Below are 12,579 nucleotides of genomic sequence, written 5' to 3'. Positions count from 1 at the left end.
AACCTTTGCATTCCATAGATATTAAGCTCTTATCCTGGAAGGTTCTGTTTTTAGTAGCTATCTCCTCGGCTCAAAGAGTTTCGGAGTTATCTGCTTTACAATGTGATTCCCCTTATCTCATTTTTCATGCAGATAAGGTAGTGTTACGTACCAAACCTGTTTTTTTACCTAAGGTGGTATCTAATAAAAATATCAATCAGGAGATTCTTGTACCGTCACTGTGTCCTAATCCTTCTTCAAAGAAGGAACGTCTTTTACACAATCTTGACGTGGTTTGTGCTTTAAAGTTTTATTTACAAGCTACTAAAGATTTTCGTCAAACATCTGCATTGTTTGTTGTCTACTCTGGACAGAGGAGAGGCCAAAAGGCTTCGGCAACCTCTCTTTCTTTTGGCTAAGGAGTATAATACGCTTAGCTTATGAGACTGCTGGCCAGCAGCCTCCTGAAAGGATTACAGCTCATTCTATTAGAGTGGTAGCTTCCACATGGGTTTTTAAAATTTGATACTTTTGCTTCTTCGGAGGCTATTTTTGGGAGAAAGGTCTTGCAGGCAGTGGTGCCTTCCGTTTAAGCGCCTGCCTGGTCCCTCCCTTCATCCGTGTCCTATAGCTTTGGTATTGGTATCCCACAAGTAATGGATGATCCGTGGACTGGATACACCTTACAAGAGAAAACATAATTTATGCTTACCTGATAAATTTATTTCTCTTGTGGTGTATCCAGTCCACGGCCCGCCCTGTCATTTTAAGGCAGGTGTTTTTTATTTTTAAACTACAGTCACCACTGCACCCTATAATTTCTCCTTTCTCTAGCTTGTCTTCGGTCGAATGACTGGTAGTGACAGTTAGGGGAGGAGCTATATAGACAGCTCTGCTGTGGGTGATCCTCTTGCAGCTTCCTGTTGGGAAGGAGAATATCCCACAAGTAATGGATGAACCCGTGGACTGGATACACCACAAGAGAAATAAATTTATCAGGTAAGCATAAATTATGTTTTTTTGTAATAGATTTTAGTTCTAGTTGTATATATATTCATTAGGCATGCACCTGTATGTGTTCCTTTAAAAGGATCCCTTCGGCACCTGGATGTCAACTATGATTACGGGGTTTTCCTGAAACGCGTCAGTGACGTCAGCAGGGCCGAGGTCGTAGCTTTTGAATTTTAGTATGGCAGGTTCTCTTGCTAGTGGTCTGTCTGTTTTTTTACACACCTACATTGGAGCCGGTCTGGGTGATTTTCGTCTTTCCACGAGTTCTTACATAAATTATGTTTCTGTTAGACCTTAAAGTGATGGTAATCTTTCCCATTTTTAAAATCAGATCCGGAATGCTAAAGATATTGTAGATGATGTTTCATTCATCAGTTCTAATGAAGACGCTATAACTTACTATTTAATATAGATATAAAAGTCAAATACCCCACACCCTGCCGCCCACTTCAAAAGTCAATTTTTCTGTGAGCTAATGGTTTGGACTGTACTCCAATCAGTGCTCTCCCCATATGGCACTTTTGATGTAGCTAGAGCGCTGATTGGAGAACAATTCAAACTGTTATTTGAATTTCATATCTATATTAAAAAGTAAGTTATAGCGCAACTTCACTACAACTGATGAATTAAACTCCATCTAGCCCAGCTGGTTATACACCCTGATGTACTGGTGCCCAGCTGTCTATACAGCTTGACGTACTAGTGCCCAGCTGTCTATACACCCTGACGTGCTGGTGCCCAGCTGCCTATACACCCTGACGTACTAGTGCCCAGCTGTCTATACACCCTGACGTGCTGGTGCCCAGCTGCCTATACACCCTGACGTACTAGTGCCCAGCTGTCTATACACCCTGACGTACTAGTGCCCAGCTGTCTATACACCCTGACGTGCTGGTGCCCAGCTGTCTATACACCCTGACGTACTAGTGCCCAGCTGTCTATACACCCTGACGTGCTGGTGCCCAGCTGTCTATACACCCTGACGTACTAGTGCCCAGCTGTCTATACACCCTGATGTACTAGTGCCCAGCTGTCTATACACCCTGACGTACTAGTGCCCAGCTGTCTATGCAGCCTGACGTGCTGGTGCCCAGCTGCCTATACACCCTGAGGTCCTGGTGCCCAGCTGCCTATACACCCTGAGGTCCTGGTGCCCAGCTGTCTATACACCCTGACGTGCTGGTGCCCAGCTGCCTATACACCCTGACGTACTGGTGCCCAGCTGCCTATACACCCTGACGTGCTGGTGCCCAGCTGCCTATACACCCTGATGTACTGGTGCCCAGCTGCCTATACACCCTGATGTACTGGTGCCCAGCTGCCTATATACCCTGATGTACTGGTGCCCAGCTGCCTATACACCCTGATGTACTGGTGCCCAGCTGCCTATATACCCTGATGTACTGGTGCCCAGCTGCCTATATACCCTGATGTACTGGTGCCCAGCTGCCTATACACCCTGATGTACTGGTGCCCAGCTGCCTATACACCCTGATGTACTGGTGCCCAGCTGCCTATACACCCTGATGTGCTCATGACCCACAAACCACGAGCGGTACCGCCGGGTCCCAAGGTGAACAGAACGCGCAGAGACACAGAGAGGCTGTTAATGAACCTAGCTCTGGGTGTTGCTACTTTCAAAGTAGTCTAGCTGCAGACTGACTCTAGATAGTTAACATGTGACCTACTCTAGACAGGAAACATGTGACCTACACTCAAAGCTTTTTTTTTTTTTAAATCAACTTTAATGTAAACAAACAACCTATAGACAATCATTCTGAAAACGAAACATTTTGCAGCTTTCTTGTTCTTAATGTGCACTCACAGTGGTTTATGCTGATTGTCATTTATAAGGTAACCACTGTGAGTGCACATTAAGAAGAACAAGAAAGCTGCAAAATGTTTCGTTTTCAGAATGATTGTCTATAGGTTGTTAGTTACAATAAAGTTGATTAAAAAAAAAAAAAGCTTTGAGTGGAGGTCACATGTTTCCTGTCTAGAGTTAGTGGAGGTCACATGTTTCCTGTCTAGAGTGGAGCTCCAGTCTGCAGCTAGACCCTTCTCGCTATTTGGGCCTCAGTGTCGGTCATGTGATCTGCTGCTGTTCAGTAAGTTCGCCCCCTGGCGGTGATCTGCGGTAGTGCGCATGTCACGAGTGACAGCGACAATAACACGGAAGCTGGAGCTGTGACTGTAGTACCCGGTACTGGTGCAGGTAGGTCAGTGAGTACACCTAGTGCTGCTAGGTCAGTGAGTACACTTAGTGCTGGTGTAGGTAGGTCAGTGAGTACACCTAGTACTGGTGCAGGTAGGTCAGTGAGTACACTTAGTGCTGGTGTAGGTAGGTCAGTGAGTACACCTAGTACTGGTGCAGGTAGGTCAGTGAGTACACCTAGTACTGGTGCAGGTAGGTCAGTGAGTACACTTAGTGCTGGTGTAGGTAGGTCAGTGAGTACACCTAGTGCTGCTAGGTCAGTGAGTACACTTAGTGCTGGTGTAGGTAGGTCAGTGAGTACACTTAGTGCTGCTAGGTCAGTGAGTACACCTAGTACTGGTGCAGGTAGGTCAGTGAGTACACCTAGTACTGGTGCAGGTAGGTCAGTGAGTACACTTAGTGCTGCTAGGTCAGTGAGTACACTTAGTGCTGGTGTAGGTAGGTCAGTGAGTACACCTGGTGCAGGTAGGTCAGTGAGTACACCTAGTACTGGTGCAGGTAGGTCAGTGAGTACACTTAGTGCTGGTGTAGGTAGGTCAGTGAGTACACTTAGTGCTGGTGCAGGTAGGTCAGTGAGTACACCTAGTGCTGGTGTAGGTAGGTCAGTGAGTACACTTAGTGCTGGTGTAGGTAGGTCAGTGAGTACACTTAGTGCTGGTGCAGGTAGGTCAGTGAGTACACCTAGTACTGGTGCAGGTAGGTCAGTGAGTACACCTAGTACTGGTGCAGGTAGGTCAGTGAGTACACTTAGTGCTGGTGTAGGTAGGTCAGTGAGTACACTTAGTGCTGGTGCAGGTAGGTCAGTGAGTACACCTAGTGCTGCTAGGTCAGTGAGTACACCTAGTGCTGGTGCAGGTAGGTCAGTGAGTACACTTAGTGCTGGTGTAGGTAGGTCAGTGAGTACACTTAGTGCTGGTGCAGGTAGGTCAGTGAGTACACCTAGTGCTGGTGTAGGTAGGTCAGTGAGTACACTTAGTGCTGGTGTAGGTAGGTCAGTGAGTACACTTAGTGCTGGTGCAGGTAGGTCAGTGAGTACACCTAGTGCTGCTAGGTCAGTGAGTACACCTAGTGCTGGTGCAGGTAGGTCAGTGAGTACACTTAGTGCTGGTGTAGGTAGGTCAGTGAGTACACTTAGTGCTGGTGCAGGTAGGTCAGTGAGTACACTTAGTGCTGGTGCAGGTAGGTCAGTGAGTACACTTAGTGCTGGTGTAGGTAGGTCAGTGAGTACACTTAGTGCTGGTGCAGGTAGGTCAGTGAGTACACTTAGTGCTGGTGTAGGTAGGTCAGTGAGTACACCTAGTACTGGTGCAGGTAGGTCAGTGAGTACACCTAGTACTGGTGCAGGTAGGTCAGTGAGTACACTTAGTGCTGGTGTAGGTAGGTCAGTGAGTACACCTAGTACTGGTGCAGGTAGGTCAGTGAGTACACTTAGTGCTGGTGTAGGTAGGTCAGTGAGTACACCTAGTGCTGCTAGGTCAGTGAGTACACTTAGTGCTGGTGTAGGTAGGTCAGTGAGTACACCTGGTGCAGGTAGGTCAGTGAGTACACCTAGTACTGGTGCAGGTAGGTCAGTGAGTACACCTAGTGTAGTGCAGGTAGGTCAGTGAGTACACCTGGTGCAGGTAGGTCAGTGAGTACACTTAGTGTGGTGCAGGTAGGTCATTGAGTACACTTAGTGCTGGTGTAGGTAGGTCAGTGAGTACACCTAGTGTAGTGCAGGTAGGTCAGTGAGTACACCTGGTGCAGGTAGGTCAGTGAGTACACTTAGTGCTGGTGTAGGTAGGTCAGTGAGTACACTTAGTGTGGTGCAGGTAGGTCATTGAGTACACCTAGTGCTGCTAGGTCAGTGAGTACACTTAGTGCTGGTGTAGGTAGGTCAGTGAGTACACTTAGTGTGGTGCAGGTAGGTCAGTGAGTACACCTAGTGCTGCTAGGTCAGTGAGTACACTTAGTGCTGGTGTAGGTAGGTCAGTGAGTACACTTAGTGCTGGTGCAGGTAGGTCAGTGAGTACACCTAGTGCTGGTGTAGGTAGGTCAGTGAATACACTTAGTGCTGGTGTAGGTAGGTCAGTGAGTACACCTAGTGCTGGTGTAGGTAGGTCAGTGAGTACACCTAGTGCTGGTGTAGGTAGGTCAGTGAGTACACCTAGTACTGGTGCAGGTAGGTCAGTGAGTACACTTAGTGCTGGTGTAGGTAGGTCAGTGAGTACACCTAGTGCTGCTAGGTCAGTGAGTACACTTAGTGCTGGTGTAGGTAGGTCAGTGAGTACACCTGGTGCAGGTAGGTCAGTGAGTACACCTAGTACTGGTGCAGGTAGGTCAGTGAGTACACCTAGTGTAGTGCAGGTAGGTCAGTGAGTACACCTGGTGCAGGTAGGTCAGTGAGTACACTTAGTGTGGTGCAGGTAGGTCATTGAGTACACTTAGTGCTGGTGTAGGTAGGTCAGTGAGTACACCTAGTGTAGTGCAGGTAGGTCAGTGAGTACACCTGGTGCAGGTAGGTCAGTGAGTACACTTAGTGCTGGTGTAGGTAGGTCAGTGAGTACACTTAGTGTGGTGCAGGTAGGTCATTGAGTACACTTAGTGCTGGTGCAGGTAGGTCATTGAGTACACTTAGTGCTGGTGCAGGTAGGTCATTGAGTACACTTAGTGCTGGTGTAGGTAGGTCAGTGAGTACACCTGGTGCAGGTAGGTCAGTGAGTACACTTAGTGCTGGTGCAGGTAGGTCAGTGAGTACACTTAGTGCTGGTGTAGGTAGGTCAGTGAGTACACTTAGTGCTGGTGTAGGTAGGTCAGTGAGTACACTTAGTGCTGGTGTAGGTAGGTCAGTGAGTACACTTAGTGCTGGTGTAGGTAGGTCAGTGAGTACACCTAGTGCTGGTGCAGGTAGGTCAGTGAATACACTTAGTGTGGTGCAGGTAGGTCAGTGAGTACACCTAGTGCTGCTAGGTCAGTGAGTACACTTCGTGCTGGTGTAGGTAGGTCAGTGAGTACACTTAGTGCTGGTGTAGGTAGGTAAGTGAGTACACTTAGTGTGGTGCAGGTAGGTCAGTGAGTACACCTAGTGCTGGTGTAGGTAGGTCAGTGAATACACTTAGTGCTGGTGCAGGTAGGTCAGTGAATACACTTAGTGCTGGTGCAGGTAGGTCAGTGAATACACTTAGTGCTGGTGTAGGTAGGTCAGTGAGTACACCTAGTGCTGCTAGGTCAGTGAGTACACTTAGTGCTGGTGTAGGTAGGTCAGTGAGTACACTTAGTGCTGGTGTAGGTAGGTCAGTGAGTACACTTAGTGCTGGTGCAGGTAGGTCAGTGAGTACACTTAGTGTGGTGCAGGTAGGTCAGTGAGTACACTTAGTGCTGGTGTAGGTAGGTCAGTGAGTACACTTAGTGCTGCTAGGTCAGTGAGTACACTTAGTGCTGGTGTAGGTAGGTCAGTGAGTACACCTAGTGCTGGTGTAGGTAGGTCAGTGAGTACACTTAGTGCTGGTGTAGGTAGGTCAGTGAGTACACTTAGTGTGGTGCAGGTAGGTCAGTGAGTACACTTAGTGTGGTGCAGGTAGGTCAGTGAGTACACTTAGTGCTGGTGTAGGTAGGTCAGTGAGTACACTTAGTGTGGTGCAGGTAGGTCAGTGAGTACACCCAGTGCTGCTAGGTCAGTGAGTACACTTCGTGCTGGTGTAGGTAGGTCAGTGAGTACACCTAGTGCTGGTGTAGGTAGGTCAGTGAGTACACTTAGTGCTGGTGTAGGTAGGTAAGTGAGTACACTTAGTGTGGTGCAGGTAGGTCAGTGAGTACACCTAGTGCTGGTGTAGGTAGGTCAGTGAATACACTTAGTGCTGGTGCAGGTAGGTCAGTGAATACACTTAGTGCTGGTGTAGGTAGGTCAGTGAGTACACCTAGTGCTGCTAGGTCAGTGAGTACACTTAGTGCTGGTGTAGGTAGGTCAGTGAGTACACTTAGTGCTGGTGTAGGTAGGTCAGTGAGTACACTTAGTGTGGTGCAGGTAGGTCAGTGAGTACACTTAGTGCTGGTGTAGGTAGGTCAGTGAGTACACCCAGTGCTGCTAGGTCAGTGAGTACACTTCGTGCTGGTGTAGGTAGGTCAGTGAGTACACCTAGTGCTGGTGTAGGTAGGTCAGTGAGTACACTTAGTGCTGGTGTAGGTAGGTAAGTGAGTACACTTAGTGTGGTGCAGGTAGGTCAGTGAGTACACCTAGTGCTGGTGTAGGTAGGTCAGTGAATACACTTAGTGCTGTTGTAGGTAGGTCAGTGAATACACTTAGTGCTGTTGTAGGTAGGTCAGTGAATACACTTAGTGCTGGTGCAGGTAGGTCAGTGAATACACTTAGTGCTGGTGTAGGTAGGTCAGTGAGTACACCTAGTGCTGCTAGGTCAGTGAGTACACTTAGTGCTGGTGTAGGTAGGTCAGTGAGTACACTTAGTGCTGGTGTAGGTAGGTCAGTGAGTACACTTAGTGTGGTGCAGGTAGGTCAGTGAGTACACTTAGTGCTGGTGTAGGTAGGTCAGTGAGTACACTTAGTGTGGTGCAGGTAGGTCAGTGAGTACACCCAGTGCTGCTAGGTCAGTGAGTACACTTCGTGCTGGTGTAGGTAGGTCAGTGAGTACACCTAGTGCTGGTGTAGGTAGGTCAGTGAGTACACTTAGTGTGGTGCAGGTAGGTCAGTGAGTACACTTAGTGTGGTGCAGGTAGGTCAGTGAGTACACTTAGTGCTGGTGTAGGTAGGTCAGTGAGTACACTTAGTGCTGGTGCAGGTAGGTCAGTGAGTACACTTAGTGCTGGTGTAGGTAGGTCAGTGAGTACACTTAGTGTGGTGCAGGTAGGTCAGTGAGTACACCTAGTGCTGGTGTAGGTAGGTCAGTGAATACACTTAGTGCTGGTGCAGGTAGGTCAGTGAATACACTTAGTGCTGGTGCAGGTAGGTCAGTGAATACACTTAGTGCTGGTGTAGGTAGGTCAGTGAGTACACCTAGTGCTGCTAGGTCAGTGAGTACACTTCGTGCTGGTAGGTCAGTGAGTACACTTAGTGCTGGTGTAGGTAGGTCAGTGAGTACACTTAGTGTGGTGCAGGTAGGTCAGTGAGTACACTTAGTGCTGGTGTAGGTAGGTCAGTGAGTACACCTAGTGCTGGTGTAGGTAGGTCAGTGAGTACACCTAGTGCTGGTGTAGGTAGGTCAGTGAGTACACTTAGTGCTGGTGTAGGTAGGTCAGTGAGTACACTTAGTGCTGGTGTACGTAGGTCAGTGAGTACACTTAGTGTGGTGCAGGTAGGTCAGTGAGTACACTTAGTGCTGGTGTAGGTAGGTCAGTGAGTACACCTAGTGCTGGTGTAGGTAGGTCAGTGAGTACACCTAGTGCTGGTGTAGGTAGGTCAGTGAGTACACTTAGTGCTGGTGTAGGTAGGTCAGTGAGTACACTTAGTGCTGGTGTAGGTAGGTCAGTGAGTACACTTAGTGCTGGTGTAGGTAGGTCAGTGAGTACACTTAGTGCTGGTGTAGGTAGGTCAGTGAGTACACCTGGTGCAGGTAGGTCAGTGAGTACACTTAGTGCTGGTGCAGGTAGGTCAGTGAGTACACCTAGTGCTGGTGTAGGTAGGTCAGTGAGTACACTTAGTGCTGGTGTAGGTAGGTCAGTGAGTACACCTAGTGCTGGTGCAGGTAGGTCAGTGAGTACACTTAGTGCTGGTGTAGGTAGGTCAGTGAGTACACCTAGTGCTGGTGCAGGTAGGTCAGTGAGTACACCTAGTGCTGGTGTAGGTAGGTCAGTGAGTACACTTAGTGCTGGTGTAGGTAGGTCAGTGAGTACACCTAGTGCTGGTGCAGGTAGGTCAGTGAGTACACTTAGTGCTGTTGTAGGTAGGTCAGTGAGTACACCTAGTGCTGGTGCAGGTAGGTCAGTGAGTACACTTAATGCTGGTGTAGGTAGGTCAGTGAATACACTTAGTGCTGGTGTAGGTAGGTCAGTGAATACACTTAGTGCTGGTGCAGGTAGGTCAGTGAATACACTTAGTGCTGGTGTAGGTAGGTCAGTGAGTACACCTAGTGCTGCTAGGTCAGTGAGTACACTTAGTGCTGGTGTAGGTAGGTCAGTGAGTACACTTAGTGTGGTGCAGGTAGGTCAGTGAGTACACTTAGTGCTGGTGTAGGTAGGTCAGTGAGTACACTTAGTGCTGGTGTAGGTAGGTAAGTGAGTACACTTAGTGTGGTGCAGGTAAGTCAGTGAGTACACCTAGTGCTGGTGTAGGTAGGTCAGTGAATACACTTAGTGCTGGTGTAGGTAGGTCAGTGAATACACTTAGTGCTGGTGCAGGTAGGTCAGTGAATACACTTAGTGCTGGTGTAGGTAGGTCAGTGAGTACACCTAGTGCTGCTAGGTCAGTGAGTACACTTAGTGCTGGTGTAGGTAGGTCAGTGAGTACACTTAGTGTGGTGCAGGTAGGTCAGTGAGTACACTTAGTGCGGGTGTAGGTAGGTCAGTGAGTACACTTAGTGTGGTGCAGGTAGGTCAGTGAGTACACCCAGTGCTGCTAGGTCAGTGAGTACACTTCGTGCTGGTGTAGGTAGGTCAGTGAGTACACCTAGTGCTGGTGTAGGTAGGTCAGCGAGTACACTTAGTGTGGTGCAGGTAGGTCAGTGAGTACACTTAGTGTGGTGCAGGTAGGTCAGTGAGTACACTTAGTGCTGGTGTAGGTAGGTCAGTGAGTACACTTAGTGCTGGTGCAGGTAGGTCAGTGAGTACACTTAGTGCTGGTGTAGGTAGGTCAGTGAGTACACTTAGTGTGGTGCAGGTAGGTCAGTGAGTACACCTAGTGCTGGTGTAGGTAGGTCAGTGAATACACTTAGTGCTGGTGCAGGTAGGTCAGTGAATACACTTAGTGCTGGTGTAGGTAGGTCAGTGAGTACACCTAGTGCTGGTGTAGGTAGGTCAGTGAGTACACTTAGTGTGGTGCAGGTAGGTCAGTGAGTACACTTAGTGCTGGTGCAGGTAGGTCAGTGAGTACACCTAGTGCTGGTGTAGGTAGGTCAGTGAATACACTTAGTGCTGGTGTAGGTAGGTCAGTGAGTACACCTAGTGCTGGTGTAGATAGGTCAGTGAGTACACCTAGTGCTGGTGTAGGTAGGTCAGTGAGTACACTTAGTGCTTGTGTAGGTAGGTCAGTGAGTACACTTAGTGCTGGTGTAGGTAGGTCAGTGAGTACACTTAGTGCTGGTGCAGGTAGGTCAGTGAGTACACCTAGTGCTGGTGCAGGTAGGTCAGTGAGTACACCTAGTGCTGGTGCAGGTAGGTCAGTGAGTACACCTAGTGCTGGTGTAGGTAGGTCAGTGAGTACACTTAGTGCTGGTGTAGGTAGGTCAGTGAGTACACTTAGTGCTGGTGTAGGTAGGTCAGTGAGTACACCTAGTGCTGGTGCAGGTAGGTCAGTGAGTACACCTAGTGCTGGTGTAGGTAGGTCAGTGAGTACACTTAGTGCTGGTGTAGGTAGGTCAGTGAGTACACCTAGTGCTGGTGTAGGTAGGTCAGTGAGTACACCTAGTGCTGGTGCAGGTAGGTCAGTGAGTACACTTAGTGCTGGTGTAGGTAGGTCAGTGAGTACACCTAGTGCTGGTGCAGGTAGGTCAGTGAGTACACTTAATGCTGGTGTAGGTAGGTCAGTGAGTACACCTAGTGCTGGTGCAGGTAGGTCAGTGAGTACACCTAGTGCTGGTGCAGGTAGGTCAGTGAGTACACTTAGTGCTGGTGTAGGTAGGTCAGTGAGTACACTTAGTGCTGGTGTAGGTAGGTCAGTGAGTACACCTGGTGCAGGTAGGCCAGTGAGTACACCTAGTGCTGGTGCAGGTAGGCCAGTGAGTACACCTAGTGCTGGTGTAGGTAGGTCAGTGAGTACACTTAGTGCTGGTAGGTCAGTGAGTACACTTAGTGCTGGTAGGTCAGTGAGTACATTTAGTGCTGGTTGGTCAGTGAGTACACTTAGTGCTGGTGTAGGTAGGTCAGTGAATACACCTAGTGCAGGTAGGTCAGTGAATACACCTAGTGCAGGTAGGTCAGTGAATACACCTAGTGCAGGTAGGTCAGTGAATACACCTAGTGCAGGTAGGTCAGTGAATACACCTAGTGCAGGTAGGTCAGTGAATACACCTAGTGCAGGTAGGTCAGTGAATACACCTAGTGCAGGTAGGTCAGTGAATACACCTAGTGCAGGTAGGTCAGTGAATACACCTAGTGCAGGTAGGTCAGTGAATACACCTAGTGCAGGTAGGTCAGTGAATACACCTAGTGCAGGTAGGTCAGTGAATACACCTAGTGCAGGTAGGTCAGTGAATACACCTAGTGCAGGTAGGTCAGTGAATACACCTAGTGCAGGTAGGTCAGTGAATACACCTAGTGCAGGTAGCTCAGTGAGTACACCTGGTGCAGGTAGGTCAGTGAGTACACTTAGTGCTGGTGCAGGTAGGTCAGTGAGTACACCTGGTGCTAGTGTAGGTAGGTCAGTGAGTACACCTGGTGCTGGTGTAGGTAGGTCAGTGAGTACACCTAGTGCTGGTGCAGGGTGGTCAGTAAGTACACCTAGTGCTGGTGTAGGTAGGTCAATGAGTACTTCTAGTGCTGGTGTAGGTAGATCAGTGAGTACACCTGGTGCTGTGATGTGTGGAGCGTGAGGGTCTCTAATCTGGGATGTGGGGGTGTTAAGGTCTCTACTATGTGATGTGAGGGGGGGAGGGTCCCTAGTCTGTGATGTGGGGAGGATGAGGTTCTCTAGTCTGTGATGTGGGGAGGATGAGGTTCTCTAGTCTGTGATGTGGGGAGGGTGATGGTCTTTAGTCTGTGATGTGGGGAGGGTGAGGGTCTCTAATCATTAATATGATGAGGGTGAGGGTCTCTAGTCTGTTATATGGCAAGGGTGAGGGTCTCTAGTCTGTGCTATGGTGGGTATCTCTTCTTTTTGATGTGGGGGGTGAAGGTCTCTAGTCTGTGAAATGAGATGAGGGCCTCTAGTCTGTGATGTGGGGGGTGAAGGTCTCTAGTCTGTGATGTGTGGAGGGTGAGGGTCTCTAGTCTGTGATGTGGGGGGTGAAGGTCTCTAGTCTGTGATGTGTGGAGGGTTAGGGTCTCTAGTCTGTGGGGAGGTGGAGGTTCTCTAGTCTGTGATGTGGGGGGTGAAGGTCTTTAGTTTATGATGTGGGGATAGTCTGTGATGTGGGGGGGGTTGAAGGTCTCTAATCTGTGAAGGGGGAAGGTCTCTAGTCTGTGATGTGTGAAGGGGGAAGGTCTCTAGTCTGTGATGTGTGAAGGGGGAAGGTCTCTAGTCTGTGATGTGGGAAGCTGATGGTCTCTAGTCTGTGATGTGGGAAGCTGAT

General features: G+C 48.9%; 1 protein-coding gene across 1 annotated transcript in view; it reads left to right on the top strand.

Annotated features, from left to right (window-relative positions):
• The first annotated feature begins 3,071 nt into the window (after window positions 1-3,071).
• Window positions 3,072-12,579, top strand: part of LOC128639756 (E3 ubiquitin-protein ligase MARCHF8) — a 441,938-nt gene continuing 432,430 nt past the window's right edge. The window contains exon 1 of the mRNA XM_053691882.1: window positions 3,072-3,205. The gene's annotated coding sequence lies outside the window, so the exon portion shown is untranslated. The remainder of the gene's footprint in view (window positions 3,206-12,579) is intronic.

Source organism: Bombina bombina, chromosome 9 (assembly GCF_027579735.1).
Source record: "Bombina bombina isolate aBomBom1 chromosome 9, aBomBom1.pri, whole genome shotgun sequence".
Classification (NCBI taxonomy): Eukaryota; Metazoa; Chordata; class Amphibia; order Anura; family Bombinatoridae; genus Bombina; species Bombina bombina.
Note: the sequence above shows the minus strand (reverse complement) of the source record. Positions and strands in the feature narration are given on the sequence as shown.